This window comes from Stegodyphus dumicola, chromosome 6 (assembly GCF_044657685.1).
Source record: "Stegodyphus dumicola isolate Sdum_Otavi_A_Nest chromosome 6, ASM4465768v1".
Lineage (NCBI taxonomy): Eukaryota > Metazoa > Arthropoda > Arachnida > Araneae > Eresidae > Stegodyphus > Stegodyphus dumicola.
In genome coordinates, this window is record NC_140773.1 from 131,296,970 (window position 1) to 131,317,328 (window position 20,359).

Here is a 20,359-nt window from a genome sequence, read left to right on the forward strand (position 1 = left end):
ATCTCATGACAGTTTGAAAAATCTACTTAACTTCCATGGTATGATCAGGTTGTACTGAGACGAAATTATATCATTGTAATTAAATTTTATGGAATTAAAAGTATTTAGATAATTGGCATTCTCCGAGATCTGACATACAGCTACTGTAAACTTTTAGCCAGCACCCGCATTACGTTTTTGATATCCATTTTACCATTTTTGTCGGAAGAATCATATTTTTGTGCTTTTCCTCATACCATAGCTTATCATTAGAGTATTTTAAATTTTGAACCGAATTTAACTCTGCTGTTGAAACATTGCCGTGCTTTTGCGCAACTGAAATTGGGATAATCTGCCAAGAAATTTTAATTGAGAAACTTGCATGGCTGATAAAACTCATTTCCTTTTGATAAAGCTTTTTAGTCGTAAAGTATCAAACAGAAAAATAAATCATAGAAAATCTTAAAATAATAAAGTTAATTTCTTTATCATTATTTAACTCGGGAGCACGCGCGCTCTTTTGAGTTACACGAGCGCTCGCCCTGCTCGTGCTTTTTGAAGAAAAAAACTGTTACTCTTCAGGTAAAAGGGCTACATTTATGACAACATTTGATGCTCAAAGTTAAAAAATATGAAAACTATAAAAATTAAAATTTTAATTTTAATTTCCATAATATTTTTATGAAATAAAATACTTTTTAAAGGAGTAGAAAAACGTATTACATTAATTTAGCATTTATTAGAAATTCATTGTATTATTATTCAGGTTATTCAGAAATTAGTATTCAGGTTTATCAGGAATATACTGCCTGAAAGAACATCTTTCTCGGAAAGCTTCAAATTTGTTATCAGTTGTTATATGAATTCACCGACAGTGTAATATTTATGGCAGTTATTCACAAAATCTTCAAAATATCTCTTATAGATGAAAGTTTATCTGATTCTTCCTTGACGGTGGGAGTTCCTATGTCATCAAAATGCAAACATGTTGATAAAAAAAGAAAAGGTTTGTAGGACATAGCTTTGTCTACAAATTTCCAAGCCGGTTCCATCTGTTGCCCACAGATCCCGCACAGTTACATAAGATGACTTAGGTCACAAAAGTAATGCACGAATTTCAATTAGAGTTGTGTGATGAGCATTTCTCTCTCTTTCAAAACTGTCAGAAATAGATGCAATATAAATACTTTTTGTAACTGAAGACTTTCCGCAACATTTGTTTACTTAGTAAAAGTTCCCACGATTCATTTGGAGTCTACACATATTTTGCCTTACCGATGTTTCCGGGCAATTTAGTAATATTATGCGTAGGACTTCTAACATCAGCTTTAGGCTTTTTTTTTTTTTTTTTTTTACCATTAAGTTTCTGTCTTTTCCAATAAAGCAATAAATGTTATTCTCATTTTCGTTTTCAGAATGCATCTCGATTTAGAAAGGTCCTCAAAGTTCTAGGAAAAAAAAATAAAAATAAAAAAAAAATCCCATTTTTAATTGGCTAAATAATTAAAAACTTCGGTTTGAGCTTGTAAGTAATTTACACGGGGTAACAATAGCCAATGATTTAAAATGAATTTGATCTTAGTTTAGGTAAGATATTTTTAGTCTTACACTATTACTAATGTTTCTTAACATTAACTCCGTTATGGATCTTTTATGCTTTTGGCAATACTTTTTGCAACTTTTATAAAGAAATCATGAAACCAGCTCGGATGAGAATCAAACTCAAAAATTATCTTTTACGTTTCACTGAATTAAACTGCTCCCTGTTGTTTCAACTTATCTAAACATTTAAAATGTAAGGTCTTTATTGCGTGAACGTCTTTACCTTATTAAATTTGATTATATCCAATTTTGTACGAACATATAGCACTATTTTTCTCATTTTCAGTCTCTTGCGCAGAGCAACCTCCATACACTTATCTTCCCTCACAAAGAAGTAAGATTGCTTATCGTACGTTTTGATTATCTTAGCTACTCGACAGTTGAGAGAACGATATTCGACCTTTTTGAGAAAATATGAGAACGCCTACTTTAGAAATTCTATTTATAGCATTTTACTAGTTGCCAGGTATAAAATATTGAAACCTCTTTAAAGGTTATAACGAAGACAAATGCCAAAATAACTGTAATTACAGACTACAGATATAACGCAATATACAATTAATGCAATTTAGCTCATTTTGACGCAGTTATAGGTTAAAAATGATCTTCATAGTTATTTTCATTTAAATTAAAATATATATTTTAAATCAAATCATATTTAGTGATTACTCTGGAAAGAAATATAATCATTGTTCTAAAAATGCAGAAGTGTTAGATTACTTCATAAAGAAGTCACTCGTGTTCATAATAATAATTTGATTTCAATTTTAGCAAACACTTCACTGAACCCGAATCAATCGATAAGCATAAATTATATTCGCATTTATAAACTTTTTCAAATCATTAGCAATTTAGCGATTCTTTCTGTAATTCGTTCTTGCGACTTATGAGTTATTATCTTTTCATAAAAATTGAGAGTATACAGAGTACTTTACTCAATGAAATCCTAAAATAGTAACTATAACAAATTATAAGTGTGAAACTAAACTAAAGTAATATAAAATAAAATAATAAAAAAAATATATCTGGAAGCTTTCAGATTTTATATTACACCCTAACGGTTTTTCTTTTTCATTTACAGACACATACATAGGTTTCAAGAGCATTTGGGCTAACGCCACATTGGGCTAAAAATATTTAAAATCAGCATTACTTTAGAATTTAGGACAGAAAGTCTGGCCCGCTGAAGATAAAACATTTTTATTCCTTATAGTGTTCTTACTGCTTGCTTCGAAATTCTTGGGTTTTTAACCCAAGTTTAAGTCTTGGGTTTTTAACCTAAGTTTAGTTAAAGTTTTACAAAATATGAAGCAGACAATAAAACAAACTCCAAATTCGGGCTTCCAGTTGCCCATGTTCGGATGGAGGACTATGTTATTTAGAATTTGAGTACCGTTGTTTTTACACAGTAAGAGAAATGTGCATACGTTCATGTAGATTCTTCATTGCTTATTTTCTTTAAACATCGTACAGTGTGGTAATATTTGGTGGCGACAATTTGAAAAGTGAGGCAGCAGTTTATAGGGATTCGACGCAATATGTCGTTTCGACACACTTTTAGTTCTTTTTTTTTATTTTCTTATTTTAGACTATAATTTTTATGTAAAATTAACAATTCATCTTTACGAAAGAGATTAGTTAAATAATTACCTTAACTACCCCCCGAGCGGCCAAGCAGTAAAGTTGCTGAACACTGGTAGTTTGGTCCGGGGTTTTGAATATCTGTGAGCGGGCTGGCTGCATGGGCGTTTTCATGGTTTTCCCCATCTGTAATATGGGTGGGAGCCAGCTTCCCTTAGAAAGCCCTCAAGGAAGGCTTCTCCCTACACTTAAGCCTCGTTCACAAGAGCAGATTCGACCGGCAGCGAAAACCGGTTCTTCCAACGTGTCCCGTTCACATGGGACAAGCATTAACTGCCTCGCCGAATTGGAGGTAAAACTTGGTTGAATGTTTCCTACCTCTCGGGAGCAGGGCAAATGGGGAGATTTCCCGTACTATACTGCGCGGTTCACTTAATTTTAGTTACTGCTCGCTCGACTGTCAGCGAAACAATCGCGCTGATAGATGTCTGGGGATGTGATAGCATCCCCCCCCAAAAAAATTAGATAGAACTGTACAAGATACGGAAATTGTAGACAAATACAGACAAGGTTATCTGATGCTAGGTATTCCAGAGATATCGTTCAAATTAAAACTAAAGTTAAGACAAGTGCATATCGGCTTCAACGCAAAAAGGGACTCGGTACCTTTTGAATGATTTTTTTTTTAATTTAAGCATTTGCATCTACTTTTTATGAATATTACTAAATGGTTTTGTGAGACAAAATAATTTTAAGCTGAAAAAAAGTTTTTGCTAGCATTTTTTTTTAATTTAAATTTTTGAAGAAAAATTTTACAATTAAAATGTCTTTCTTCTCCTACAATTTTCAATGTCTCCCCCCCAGTTTTTTTTATTGTATTTATTAGAATGTTCTTAATAACTTCAAGGAATGATTTTGCAATTAATGAATTAGTTTCTGAGAAAAAAATACACTTTTATCTAAAATCTTTAAAACAAATATGATCTCAGTCACATTTTCATTTCAAATAATTTTTTCCGAAAGTATTTTGCAAAATCCATCCTTGTTTCTATAAAGTATATAATTTTATATAAACAGTAAAAATAATAAAAAATTTAGTCCATACCTGTATATGTTTTAGGAGTAAAAGGATTTATTGAAAAAAGTGGAAAAGGTTTCTCAGTTTGCATTTGCAGTTTAAAGAATACAAACTGTCTAAATAGACATTTAATCATTTCAAATCTTTAAAATTTTATTACTGAATTTCAATATACACATATGTATATAAATCAAACCTAGTGCTATTTATTCAATTGGTAAATATAAACATAAATTACAATCCTTTTTTTAAAACCTTATGTGGTTAGACAAATTGCAAAAACTAATAAAACGCAAGCAGAATTTTTCTTTACCTGTTTTTGTTTTGTAAAACACGTTCAAAACAATTTTAATACATTACTTAATTATAATATTGCTGCGTGAGTACGGGTTTGAAATAGATTGATAATAGTTCGTAAATGATGGTCATTGCACTCAAATCCGATGATAGCTTAATTAAGTTTATTTTATCAACATAAACACTTCAAAGTTCTGGAATTTTCCACAGAAATACTCATACAAGCATATCACTAAGTATAATCAGTAGTTATGCTTCAATCTAATAAGAACGTTAAACACAACGGAATGCAAAACGAATCTTAAGAGAAAAATAACTAAAAAATATCTCCAATCTCACGCTGAACTAACAACTGGTAACAATATAGTTATATAGCGTAAATAATGTCATAAAAATAGTGTGGTATAATGAAATTATTACTTTGAAACCGATGTTTCGAATTGATGCCCAAGAAGAACCAATATTTTCCATTCTGCTTCATTGCATATCTTTCAAAAAAGTACAAAATCATCCAATTAATTTCCTTTATCATTTTTTTTTAAATGCGAAAAGTTTGTTTTATAAGCTGTGAAAATGTCGGAAGTTTGTAACCGATATATTTTTAGATATGAAATTTTAAAATTAACGGGCGTCAAAAAGTCTAAAAATATGAACCATTTTAAAAAATTCTCCCAAAATATTTTTTTAAAAAATTACGCTAAAAATTTCATTTAATATTTTTTTCTTTCACAGTGTGTTATGGTGCAAACTATAATATTCTGAGATTCTCAGTTTATTTGTTAATATTTGCAAAAAGTCGTTTCAACTTTAAATTTGAAAAAAAATCTAATCCTCTAAAAATCAAAAGCGTGACACCACATCCACAAGCAGTGTATGTACAGAGTTCTATATCTTATCGGAAAGCAGTTTAAAAATCCATTACCATCTTTTAACCATAGCGACAAGCACCAAGAGTGAACTAAATAACAGCTTATAAAATAATAATAATAATTAAAAAGCATATATTTTTCAGGAACCATTACGAAAGTTCAGGTACCAGTTGCGAAAGTACAGATTACAAAATTAACAACAGTAAACCACGTTAAAAATGTGTAAACAGTATTAGAAATCTGCCAATTCGGAGACGTGATTGTTCACAGAGGCTTTAGGTGTAAAGGGGAAGGAAGGCGGAGGTCTTCTGAACGAATCCTAAAGACGAAACTCTTTCATGTCTCCTTTTTCTCCCCTCGCTAACGGCAGCTGTGCGAAGGAGCGTTGCATGTGAACGGGGCTTTAGGTAGGTCTCGTGTGCTTCCATAAGTAAATAAACTAAACCTCTATTAGTTACCTATGTACGTTTAACATTCTATTCCATGCTATATGTAGTGTTAAGTTTCTAGTCATTTCTTTTTGAATGCTTAAATTTGCTTCTTACTTTTTCACTCAAAATTTTATTAGTTAATTCAGAGATAATGAAATTGAAAATTAAAATTATTCCTCACGCCAATTTGCTCTCCCACATTATTATGCAAATATATATTTACAACACATAAAACCTTAAAACCGCATGCCTGCGATTTTCTCGTCATCCAATGATTTATAGGTGCTTTTTTTTTTTTTTTTTTTTTTACTTCGACATTTTCGACGACAAAGTTTTGAAAATGCGATATTTTAACTGCTTTATTTTCGACCCTGATGTTTTAGAACTACCATATTTTCTGTTTTTATTTACTTTTACATTTAAATTTATGCTTTATTTCCTCTTTCATTGAGTACATATAACATGTAAATTGCGTGATGAAATCGAAAGAATTTCATCTAAATTCTTGATTCAGATTTAAAAAATTTTACATGATACGTATTAGTAATTGCAAATTACGAGTAATCTGTTCCTGAAGCAGTGAAACAAATATGGTGTAGGGCGTAAACTAAAAAACCTGAAAAATAATTAATTGTAAATTTTAAGAGTTTAAGAATTACATATACAAAAATGCAAAATTCTTGTTATTACTGAAAAACGTGCTTTTCTCTTTTAATTATTATAAACAAACGTTTAACAAACGGAAATTGTGCAAGTACAAAAGTTCAACAGGTGCAACAAATGTAACAACAATATATCAGATAGTCATAATAAATTCTATCTTTATTTGAATGGATTCTTCGAGCAATATTTTGTTTTTAACTTCTATGTCACCTCAACAATGAATTCCAAAATGTAAGAAAGCAGTTTTACGGTATAACGTTTTTAGCGAATTTTTAGGGAGTATTCTTGAAAGTAAACTATATGGTGTACGAATAGCAAATAATAAGGATTAAGATATTTCATCAGATACAAAAATAGAAGTAAAGGTTTTTTTTAAACATAAATTTCAATCGCTGAAAAGCATATTTATATTTCATCCTTTAATCATTAATGGTAAAACAGTCTGCACAAAATACCAGTATTTTTTGTTAAAGATTATTTTATACGGTAAAAAAGAAAGTAAAAACAGGTTAAACGCATATGCTCCATTAGGAAAAAATCTTTAAAAATATCACCTATTAAAGATACATTTAAGTTGCTCATGAAAGCTTTCAAGACGGGCTGTTTTGCAGTTAATGGTAAAATAATGACAATCATTTTAAGATTATGTTAAACTCAAGTCTAACCGCATCAGTTGGGTTGCATGAACAAGAATTCTTCGAAAACCTTTCTGCACAAGGGAATGATAAAAATATATTTTAATGCAAGGAACAATGATTTCTAAATACGTAGCTCATGCTTAGTTTAAACAATGTCACAAATATGGTAATACTTATTATTATTAGTTTTATAAAGAATTTATTATCTTCCAAAATTTCTCTTAATTGAGATATTTTTCTTTATTGAAATTTTCTCTTTGCCTACATGATATTTGTTATATCTAATTTAGTTGGATGCACTTAATTCTTTAAAACTTATGGCTATAAACATGCAAAAGCATAACCATGCTTTTTTTCTATTAATTCAGTTATATACGAAATAAGAATAACAGCTTTAAACGAAGATAAACTATCACAACTGTCTTTTTTCTTAAAAAAATTATCATGTTTTACTAAGTTTGATTTATAAACACAAAAATTCTTTTTAGTATTTTAAATACGTTTCTTACGTTTAATTATTTTATTATATTTTATTAAAACTAATTTAAATACAAAAATATTTCATGCTTCTGTCTAAGGAAGATATGATGATAGATTTTTTCTGAATAAGTTATATACTTTCCAACTGAAGCATGTATGCCCCAGTGAAGAAGCGGTTTTCTAAACATTGTTGGGTAATTAACACGAAAAAAGTCAAATCAGTTATTGAAAAGGGCTCATTTCCTTCTTTGGCTTTTTGAATATTAAACAGTATAAGACACAGACAAAATAAAATATGTGTAGGACCTTTAATAATATTTTGTAAATTTCTTCATTGCTTGTTTTTCAGTTGCATTTCCCTTATAATATAATATTTCAAATTTACATTAGCATATAGTTATATACCGTCTCAATAAAGAAAGTCCCTTCATCAGAGACCGGGTTATTACGAAAATGAGAAGCGATTTCGAATCACTCTGATGGCATTGTTATCCAGCACCATAAGAGCTATTTTTAAATTTAAATAAATACTAAATTTGAAACTAAATCAATTTTATTACATGCTCTACTATTCATTGCTTTTTGGAATGAATGTAAGTATATACCTGTTTATTTTTATGCTTCAAATATACTTATCGGCTTGACTTTTCAAATATACGCAATGTCAATACAAATTATAACTAGACAATGACTAAAAAAATCCTAACAACGTGGCATTTTATGTTCATTAAACAAATATCCTATTATTTTGCCTCTACTATCATTTCTACTTTTGTACGCTTCTATTAGGATGGAAATTTGTTTATGAGTGTTAATATCTGAGCTCTTGAATGTACAGGAGATTTGTGGCAACGACCGCTAATCATGCTAATATTATTTTCGTCCTGCTTCAAAATTTGCTCGAATCAGCTCTAATTTTTGCTATAGTCTGTTACTTTAAAACAGCTACTTCAACGACCGTTGCCAATCCTCTCCTATATTTTATCGTAACTAGCTTCATCATCACTGCACAACATTTGTTCGATTTAACTCATTTGAAGCTGCACTTTAAGTCAGCCTTCTTTGAGTACTTTTAAAACGTCGTCATTTTCATACATGCTATTTTTGTTATATTAAAAGCTCGAAAGAAAAATTGTGATATTTTGTGTCTTAGCTGAATTTTGAAATTTGCGCTTATGGGATTTACTTGCAAGCGAAGAAATTTCAGTAAAATCTTTTGCAGGAATAAAATATTTTGCCGTAAAGGAGTTAATGTTCAGATTTGCATTTGATGATGATTCATTCTGGAAAACAACATTTTTGGAAGTCAACGGACATAATGGAAAAACTTAAATAATAACGAAATTAAAAAAATTTCCTGTAACCGAATTCTATCGGGAACGTAAACACAAGTCAGTTCCCCTTAAGCAGTCCTCCATGAAAACTTACTTTTTCTGGCACACTACTCTCGTGTTTTTGGCCTTCATAATCAAGTATGTTAAATTCTACATTTTGGAATTAACAGAGATTAAGTTCTTCAAATTGTTGTTCAGCATTTCTCTTATGATCTGCTACATCTGCTTGCCTTAGTTTACTTCTTGTGCCAATTTAGGATTGTCAACGTAAAACTGCTTGCTTCTTTCTTTTTTTAAAGCACTGAACTAAAACCAGTGAATCTTCAAACAAGAAAGCTTGTACGTTTTCCAGTCATTTTATTTATTCGAACTACCGAATTTCCAATTATGAATCTTCCTGTAACGAGACTTTCAGTTCACTTTTACTGAGAGCGAGAAAAAGCTAAATTATATTTGAATGTTTTTGAAGAAAAGAAGAAGAAATTTATTATTTTTTATTTTATCTTTGGGAGAACTGAAAAAAGAGTGAAATAATTCTCCATAATGATTTATGAAATCTTTGCATGCAATGCCAACAGCGAAACAATGTACCAGTGAAGCTGATTTTCATCTTATGTTCTTTTCTTGTGCAAACTTGAAGGCACAGCTACTTCAGTGAAAGTCAACTTCAGTGAAGTTCCAGCAAAAATATATTTTCTCTAAGAATATATTTGTAAAGATACTTAGGAATCCAGAAACTGGTCATAGGTTTTTACCACTTTTCCCTTCCCATTTTTTAGATACTGCATAAAGTGGGGAAGGGAATAATCCTAGAAAACTCTTGAGTTTTTAAACTATCTCTAAAACGAATTGATATATGAAACAATCAAGTATATTTTAAAGTAATAAATAGGTATAAATGTTTCCAAAGAGACATTTTTTCTCGCAGAAAGACATGTTTTTCTTTTTTCATCTAAAAGCAGAACCTTGGAAGCATAAAGCGAGCTATCTTCTTCTTCTCGCTTAATTTTGCTTCTGCATCCCATATAAATCAAAGAAAATGAGCACCAAAAAAAGAAGTACTTAGAATTCATCCTCCAGCCTTACATTATAGCCAAGCGTATATAATAAAACACCGGGATAAATTGGGCCGCCAACTTTTTCATTGATTCTAACCTCTCTTCAAATCTCAGGCCATTTCCATAAGAAATATCCCCCTCTAAAGAGAAAATGCAAGGAAAAAAACTAGATAAAAAAACCTGCACCACAAAATTAATGCACGTACTTGCGCCCAGACGACCATCTTGAGGTAGTCTCTCACTCGCAGGTGCTTTAAATATATTCCATTGAACTATATTTGGCAACTACCGAGACACATAAAATGGAATGCTATGTTATTTTTTTTCCCTAGTGTTCCTTGTTTTCATTTTTCCGGTTTGGTTTTATGTTCAATAATTGTTATGGCTTCGTGTTACAGGCCTTGCCAGCTGCTATGTTTAGTAGGAGTACATAGCTCCTTAGAAAGTCCGCGCTCAGTAAGGAATGAGTAAATTATGTTCTGAGGGACTCTCTGCAAGTTTCGGAACACAGAATAATCGTTAGGAACGAAATCCGGAAATTTGGATTTAAAGAATTTGCTCACTGTTTTAAGCATACAAAAGTAACTTCTATGTTAAAAATCAATGTTAGTTAATTGTGTTTCAAATACAATGTTTTTTATATTAAGAAACAAATGATAAATCAAACCTTATAAATCTAAATTTTTCTAGTTTCAAATCTGAAACCATTCCTGAAAGATTCTAGATTCTAAAAATATTTCATACATATCAAATAGTAATGCATTCTCATTCCCGATTGCTATTAGCATTTCAGATCGCCTATACAAGTTTTACCTAGGTAGGATAATCTTTTATAAAATTCTTTTGAAAATTGTAATAATATAAATAATAATAATATCAGATAATAGCGCATTCTCACTCTCAGTTGCAAGTAACACTTTTAATTTCGTATACACTTTTTCTACCACAGAATAATCTTTTCAAAAAAATATATATATAGCCCACCAGCGGCCGAGCGGTAAAGACGCTGAACACTGGTAGTTCGGTCTGAGGTTCGAATCTCGCGAACGGGCTGGCTGCATGGGCGTTTTCGTGGTTTTTTCCATGTGTAACGTGTATAGGAGCCAGAAAGTCCTCCACGAAAGGCATCCCTCCCTTTAGGCAAATAGCCCTCGTGTGCTTTGCCATAACTGAATAACCCAATCCATATCCTTTAAAAAAATTAAATTCGTTTGCATGTTTTTAAATTTAATCCTTTCCAAGTCAAGTTCAAGGAATTCTTATTTTTACCGTTATTTTTTATTTTACTTGTTATTAAACCGTTAAGCTTATATATTATAGGTTTTAAAAATAAGTTTAATTAAAAATAAACTTCATATTAAAGGTATTTTACTTAAAGCAAAATTTATAATATATGTTTAAGTAGAAATCTATTAAAATTACAGTTTACTAAAATACACTTATATATATCAAGCAGCTAAGAATGGAATATATTAAAAGAAGTATATAATTAAAATTGATTTATTTTCAGTTCATTGAGATGATACATCTTACAGAAAACGGCTGATGAACCAACAGTTGCTACTATCTGCTACTTAAGGAATCCAGAATTTCGACGTTCCAGAAGACACGCGCAAATAAAATGCGTGGACAACAACACCGTAGGCAGTTCTGGAAAACTGACGATTTTACGTAGGAGCAGAGTGTAGGCTTACATTCGGTTAGTTGGTCTTGTCTTCATATCACTGCTTAAACGCAAGTAGATGTATCCACTGTGCATAAACTTTGAATTAGTTAGACCAATGAAGAAATTATAAATAGGCCAGATTCATCTAGACGTATTACAGAACGCAGAGATCGACGCATATGAAGAGAAGTGGCGGTGGGGATCCCACAGTCTAGTACTATGGACATTTTACTGAAGCTGCAGGGTGCTTTGTGTGCTCTAGTACCTGAAAGAACAGTTTCCCGATGTTTGGCTGAAAGTAGTTTGCACACAAACCGACTTTTGCGAAGAGTGTCAAAACGCCAAACCATTCACGAAAGAACTGCGACGGTGTAGTGAACGAGCCACATGGGCATCTAAATGACACAACGTTGCAATATCAGCAACGAGCTTTGGTTTTGGTTATCTGATGGTAGTCACCGGTTACGACTCTGGACGCATTGGGGAGATAAGACCAGTGCGAATACTATTGCTAAAAGGTACACCAGTTCTCAGCGTGGCGTAATGATTTGGGTTGGCATTAGATGATAGCAAGTCACTCCTGTTTACGCATAAGAGGCATAATGACGGCGTGACGATACGTTGATGAGATGTTGCAGCCGATTGAGCTACAGTATCGTCAGTGGCTTCAAAATGGTATTTTCGAGCAGCACAACGCGATACTGCACACGGCATTTGCTAGCTAACAAGGCTTGCATGGTCCATTGCTTCTTTGGTCAACGATGTCCCCTGATCGTTCATCAATCGAACATACCTGTGACGTCACTGGTCGTCGCTGGTCTGCTCTGGACCAACCGTTATTGGAGGGACAACTTTGGGGTGGGTTCAGAGCTTATGGGATTCAAACCCTTAGGATAATATCGACACACTAATTGAATGGGTTACAGCCGAAAACGTGGCATCAAAAACATCGCGGAGCAAACAACGCAAGGAGGAAACGTCGTGATACAAAACATCGTAGGAGAAAACATCGCAGTTCTAAAATATCCTGGTACAAAACATCGCAGTTCTAAAATATCCTGGTACAAAACATCGTCGTCGAAAATATCGTGGTAAAAAATAAAGTACCTACATATCATTGCATACATGCGTTTTTCAAATCGCATAGTGACATATTATGTAACTGACTTTTGTCATAACTAACAAATTGACATCCAAAAAATTGATTGCATGCTATACATGAAAATGTTAAAGATACTTTAAGAATAAATGGAAACAAAAAAATACATAAAGTCTTTCATTAAAACAGTATAAGATTAGCAAATGTGAAAGAAAATAATTTGATAATTAACTAAGCAAATTTTATAAAGGTAACCTCATGCAGTTATTTATCTTCCTTTTTTTAAGCATTTTTAAACTGTATTTTTAATGAAAAATTACAAGGTAAACTTTATAAAGAAAGCTTAATTTATTAATGACCTTTGATAATTAACTGTTTAAATTAAAAATTCTATTAAGCTTTTAAAGTTACATTAATTTTCTACTCATTTTCAATTTTTAAATCGTTAAGTTTCCTTTTTATATTTCTAGCGAACTTTATTAGTTCGTTCAAATATATGAAATATAGAAGTAAAAGAATCTCTCTTTTCTTCTTGCGCTCTATGATCTTTATACGAACATGCATTTAATACTTTCAAAACGTATGTGTGCGATGCTATCGTCATGCGATGATTTGTAGGTACTTTATTTTTTACCACGATATTTTTGACGACGATGTTTTTAAACTGCGAAGTTTTTGAACCGCTTTATTTTCGACCACGATATTTTCTGCCGCAATGTTTTAGAAGCGATTTTTTCTCTTTGCGATGTTTTCTCCCACGATGTTTTGTACCAAGACATTTTCTATTTGCTTTGTTCTCTCTTTATGCAATTTTTTCGTCCGCGATGTTTTTGCCGCGACGTTTTCGGCGGGCACCATTGAATAGCTTGCATCGCTGCGAGATGTGATCGTACACCTTACTGATTCCCTATATATTTCAGCGTTGTATAAATTATTTATTCTATAATTAAAATCACTCATTTACATATGCATGTTCTGCTTGTGCGTCAGTAAACATTGCAGACTGTCCTAGTATGATCTGCCGAAATTAATAAAATAAAGAAGAAAACCTTTAAATGCGAGGAAATCTTTCCTATATACGCGAGGAATGATTTATTCTTACATGATATATATAGTATATATATTTAAAAATGATTCGAAATATACCCAATAACGTTCTTAGATCTGAAAAGTCTTATTTCTCTATAAATGCATTTGAATAAATTGCCATACTGTTTAAAAAGTAAAACATGAATGTATATGCATATATTCGGGCCATTTACAGGTTCGAAGAATTTAAGATGTATTAACAATTTCTATAGAAATCCCAATGGGTTTGCGAACTTGCAATGCAGCCTGAATAACTTCGTGGTTAATTAACTATCTGGGTCAATAAACGGAGTTATTTGCTTCAAATATGCGGAGTTTCCGAATGAAAGTGTTCTAAATAATGAAATTATACCTCGAAAAGGTTCTGTATATGAATAGCAGTATCGCAGGCATAATTTTTAAGAGATTAAAAGCTATTACAAATTGAGTACCGTGCTACTAGAATCCGTGTTTTGACGTATGTCTGTCTAAAAATCATATGCAAAGTTTGCGCTATGGAATTTTTAATGATTCTAACACAGTCCAACTTGTGAAAAACATTATATTATTTAATGTTTATAATGGGAACAAATGATGATATTTCCATGTCAGATATAAAGAAACGCAAATTATTCAGTTTTAGTTTAAATGGCTGGAAATACATCAAACTGCGGCCCAAGTTAGAAATTTTGCAGCTTGTTTCACGGCCTACAGAGTTTAATATTAATTAATAATAAAAATAAAAATAATAAATAGCAAATATGAATTTTTATAATAATTTTTGATAATAACTGTCGGAAATATCAGTTAAGGGAGTGTTAAATAAACTGCATAAAGAGCATAATACGAACAAACTATAAAGTAAAAATACAAATAAAAAAAGAATGAAATTTTAAGATTTATCTGTAACTGTGAAGACATTATCAAAGTATCGCATTTAATTCTTAAGATATTTCTCCCGCGTCCTTAGCATGCCTTTGTGGTGTAGTGGTCAGCATACTCGGAGTGTATTCGGGAAGTCCGAGTTTCGAATCCCGGAGAGGGCATTGCTCGTTTTTGTGCTTTTTGTGTGCTCCGTTAAAAGTGCTAAAATCTTGGTAATTATACCACTTGTGTTTGTGAAAATGTGATTCTTCCATAGATTACTAGTTCCGGTTGCGATATTTGTGGTGTTTCTCTGCGAAAATCTCCGAGGGAAGTCTCCGAGGATAGGAAGACTTTTAAAATTGTTACTGTCCGCCGCCTTCATTTGCATATTCTGAGTAAGCATTGTCTCTCAAGGTTTTTATATACTGTGCTAATAACTTTTGAGTATAATATAGGATTTTATATGTGTTTCTTTACCTATTGAAAATCGTGACTTTGGTACATGTATGAAAAATGTTATATGCATTTGTAATTCTCAGTAAGCGTTAGACTTAGTGTGGCAGATAGATGTTGACACCAGGAATTAGGTGCACCAACCACTGAAGTCTTTCTCCCCGCCGAGGAAGTGAATGGGTATGTCGGTGCACCAAAACTGAAGTATTTCTGCCCGTTGGTCGGTTTGTTTAATTTCCGTCAGAAAATTTTAATTCCTGCTTAAAAATCTTTTTTGGAACTATTTAAAACACAAAGTGAGATGGTTCGTCCAAAAAATAAAGAGCCTAAGGGGCAACGCCCCGACAATGAGACGCAGTCGGCCAGTGCTCCAATAATAGATAAGACACAGAAACAGAGCAGTACACGACAGCTAGACGTTGATATAACTTTGGTAGATGGCAGTACAGAGTATCAGGAGGCTTCAGAGTGCTATATTAATCTAATTGGATATTTAAATAGAGACGACATTTCCACAAAAGCAAACAAAAAGATACGAGGTTTCTTTGACCATATGTTAAGAATAGTCTCGAGGCAGAGTTACAAAATTGCCAATTTGGAAGGACAAATTGAACAAACTAAGAATATAGCAACATGCATCCAAGGAATAGGCGCCACGCAAAAGCTGTCTTATGCAGAATTTGCAAGATCTCGACGGCCATCCAGAAGTAGTTCTAGATCTAAACGATCACAATCAAGATCACGGCAATAGACAGAGCATGTATTACTAGTCTATCCTAAGACTGAGGGTAGTACATCCGACGAGGTAAAGGAAAATCTGGTGAAGTACATAGATCCAGGGAAACTCAAAGTAGGCGTCAATAATAAAGTCAACAAAGGAGGGCTCCTAGTAGAAGTTACGAAAAAGGAAGAACTGGCAATACTTGAAGAGGCCATAAATGAAAATCGGAAGCTGCAGGACGTAGTGGAGACGAAACATCCACAAAAAAGAAACCCCAGAATAATAGTCTACAATGTCAACGAGAACATTAATAAAGACGAGATAGTAAACTTCATTAAAACACAGAACACCGACCTAGCAGAAAGTGAATTAGAGGTTCTATTCGCCATGAAGGCCCGCTTTGGACAGAACTGGGTTCTATCTATAGACCCAGTAACTTTCAAGATCCTTATGAAAATGAGGAAGTTGAACATACAATGGTCAAGAAACAACGTAAAGGGGAAAAATAAAGGTTTCGCAATGTGTCAAATGCCTTGGGTATAACCACCCAGCGAAATATTGCATGGAAGATAAAATCTGTGCCGGATGCGGCTCCACAGACCACGAGAAGACCAATTGTGACTAAAAAAACAGTCAGCTGTGTCAATTCACTGTGTGAATAAACGATAAAATACAGGCCTGGATGCCCAGCATGATAGCCGAGATAAGAAATGACCATGCTACCTAAAACAGCTCGAACAACTAAAACAACGAACATATTATGGATAGTATCCAAATAATCCAGATTAATCTTAAGCACTCCAGGAGTGCAACAGACAACTTAAAGATAAATTTTGAACAGTGTTCGAGAATATAAGTACTCATGAAACACAAACACCAAGATTTAATGGACTGTAGCTTTATTTCTTTTAACTTCTGTTTGGATGGACACTCTTGCCATCGCATAGGTGCACCTCCCAGCACGCAATCAAGCACAATAAGCTAACCACGTTGTCGTTTTCTCCCATCGTGGTTGCCAGATCACTTCTGCCTTAACATACCGCCCGGGTTGGGCATTTGTTACATAGTTAACAATGACCAAAATTAAACAGTTTTAAATCACCATATAGTCCAAATCATATATCAGAAAATTTAAATTGATACACATGAACAAAATCAATAAACATAATTAACCACAGAACATGAAATGCACAACATCTAAATTAAAATACAATGCATATATATAACAATTTTTTGAACTCAGGAAATATACATGAAATTATGTAACATCTACTGGTAGTACAGCTAATTTAGTTATTGGTCTTTTTATAAAACCTGACTTGGCTCTTACAATACAAACTCTAACCTTTTTATCCTAACCATAAATTACCTCTTCTATTTTACCCAGTAACCAAGTCGAAGTGGGCATGTTGTCTTCCTTTACTAAAACTATAGTGCCCTTTTTAACGTTATCCTTAGAGAAATACCACTTAAATCGTTGCTGTAAATGACTGATGTAATCATTTTGCCATCTTTTCCACAAATATTGCGTTACTTTAGTAGTGCGCTGCCAGCGCTTTAAAGAACTATCAGAAAAATCAGTTAAATCAGGCTCTGTTATTGATGTTAAAGGTCGCCCGACTAGAAAGTGTGCGGGCGTAAGAGCTTGTAAATCATTGGTGTCATTTGACAAAGGGGATATTGGACGTGAATTTAAAATTCCTTCAATCTGGTTCAAAATTGTAAGAAACTCCTCAAATGTAAAAATCAATCTCCCAACTGCACGCTTAAGATAAAACTTAAACGACTTAACACCTGCCTCCCAGATACCTCCAAAGTGAGGAGCTCTGGGAGGGATAAACTTCCAATGAATTCTTTCAGATGTCAGATATTTGGTTAAGAATTCATCAGGGTATTTCAACAAATTGTAGAGTCGCTTCAATTCATTGCTAGCCCCAACAAAATTTTGAGCGTTATCGCTAAATAAGGTTGCGCATTTACCCCTTCTAGAAATAAATCGCTTCAAAGCAGCAATAAATGATTCTGTAGACAAATTTGAAACGATCTCGAGGTGGACTGCACGAGTCAAGAGGCAAACAAAAATTGCAACATAAATCTTGTGCACTACGCTCTTCTTTTGAGTTGTATACTTTATACCAAAAGGACCACAAAAGTCAACACCAGTATGGTTAAAGGGAAAGGATGGATTCAGTCTCTCTGATGGTAAATTTCCCATCTTTTGATCCAGCAATACTGGTTTTACTTTGGCACACGTAACACATTCTCTTACTATCTTTCTAGAAAGATTACGCCCACTTATCGGCCAAAATTTTTGTCTAACACTATGCAAGAGCGCTTGTGCTCCAGTATGAAAGTTTCGAATATGGTAGTGTAACATAATTAAATGAGTCAGTTTATGATTTTTTGGCAGGACAGCAGGGTGCTTTGTGTTAAAGGGTAAGTTAGCTTCCTGCAGTCTACCACCTACTCTAATAACTTGAGATTCATCTAGAAAGGGACATAAAACTTTTAACTGACTATTTTTACATACTTCCCTTCTCTTGCTTAAGTTCTTGAATTATTCAGGAAAGTTTTGACATTGGACTAAGGAAAGTAATTTATTTTCGCCTACTTGTTTTTCCTTGGATCTACAATTTCTTATAAATCTTAAAACATAAGCAAAAACATTAATTAATTTAGAATAACAATTAGTAATTCTAAAAACATAATCCAAAAGAGAATTTTTAACAGTTACGGTCAAATTTACATTAGAAATAAGTTTCAGTTCGCGCACATAGTTCTCATTTGAATTTTCAAAGTTATTATTAACACTGTAATCAATGACCTGTTGATGAAGAAAATTTGGTCCTTGAAACCACAAAGAGTTGTCAGCAATAATTTCCGGTCTCAGACCGCGAGAAATTAGGTCAGCGGGATTGTCTGCTGTTCTGACATGTTGCCAGCAGAAATCCTTAGTTAGCTCTTGGATACGAGCTACTCTATTTGACACAAACACTTTTAGAAGATGAAGAGATGTAGCAATCCAGGCTAACACAATTGTTGAATCTGTGTACAGAATAACTTTGTCAACACATAAACTTAAAGATGTTATTACCTTACACACAAGTTTGGAAAGGAGCTCTGCTGCACACAACTCCAGACGAGGAATGGTTATTACCTTGATAGGCGATACTCGAGATTTGCTGCAAAGTAAAGTCACTTTAACTTCGCCAATTTTAGAGACACAGCGCAAGTAAATTACTCCACCATATCCAAACTTTGAAGCATCAGCAAAACAGTGGAGCTCAATTTCTTTAATTGATTCTATTAGAGAGCAACGAGGGACTTTGATTTGTTTCAACTCTGGTAGGGCCTTTTGAAATGTCTCCCATTCTTGTTGCTCTTTGAAAGGAAGTGGATCATCCCACTCTAGATGTAAAAGCCACAGCCTTTGCAGGAATATCTTAGCACGCATGATTACAGGCCCTAGGAAGCCTAAAGGATCAAACAGTTTAGCAATATCTGCCAAAACCGTGCGTTTTGTACAGATTTTTGACGAACTAGACACAGTAAAACTAAAAGAGTCTTCTTCTGGATTCCATCTTAAACCCAGAGTCTTTACGGTGCTTTGTAAAGATTCTCCAAAACGATACTCTTGTTTTTCGAATGGAACTTGTTCTAAAAGAATTTTTTCGTTTGAGCACCACTTGTGCAATTCCATTTTCGCAGATTGTAGCATGTCTATTAACTGCCCCTGCAATTCTACAGCAGAGGTGACATCTTCTGCACCAGACAAAATGTCATCAACATAAAAATCGTTGAGTGTAGTTTTAGAAGCCAATGGATACTTATCCTTTTCATCTAAGGCTAACTGCTTCAACACTCTTGTTGCTAAAAAAGGCGCTGATTTTGTTCCATATGTTACCGTAAGTAATTGATAAAGTTTAGATGCATCATTCAACGTATGTTTCCAAAGGATGCATTGAAGTTTGCGTTGCTCAGGATCTATACGAATCTGCCGATACATTTTTCATATATCAGCAGTGAAAGCCACCTTGTGTTTTCTAAATCGTAGCAAGATAGCAAACAGGTCATCTTGAACTACACCTCCATTCATCAAACAGTCGTTTAATGAAAAACCAGACGATGAAGGAGCCGATGCGTCGAATACCACTCGTAACTTAGTTGTACTGCTGTCTGCCTTATAAACACCATGATGAGGCATTATGTATTTAGGAGTTTCCGTCACACTCTGCATTTTTTGCATATGCCCTAACGCTTCATATTCACTCATGAACTCAAAATACATCCTAGGCATGTCAGGGGTTTTGTCTAGTCTCTTCCACAAATTATTTAACCGTTGGGTGGCTAATTGCGAAGAATCACCCAAATGAACATCTTGCCTTAATAGTAGCGTCACTACATATCTACCCTCGATATCCCTCTGATGGGTTTTTCTTAAATGCTCCTCACATTCTACTTCTTCTTTATTTTTT

General features: G+C 33.2%; 1 protein-coding gene and 1 long non-coding RNA gene across 3 annotated transcripts in view; one reads left to right on the forward strand and one right to left on the reverse strand.

The window, feature by feature from the left end:
* Positions 1-3,567, reverse strand: part of LOC146996845 (uncharacterized) — a 30,410-nt gene extending 26,843 nt beyond the window's left edge. The window contains exon 1 of the long non-coding RNA XR_015041487.1: positions 3,232-3,567. This is a non-coding gene — a long non-coding RNA (uncharacterized LOC146996845). The remainder of the gene's footprint in view (positions 1-3,231) is intronic.
* LOC118202435 (limbic system-associated membrane protein-like) overlaps positions 1-20,359 on the forward strand; it is a 577,976-nt gene that overhangs the window by 70,347 nt on the left and 487,270 nt on the right. The gene's annotated exons all lie outside the window — the stretch shown is intronic.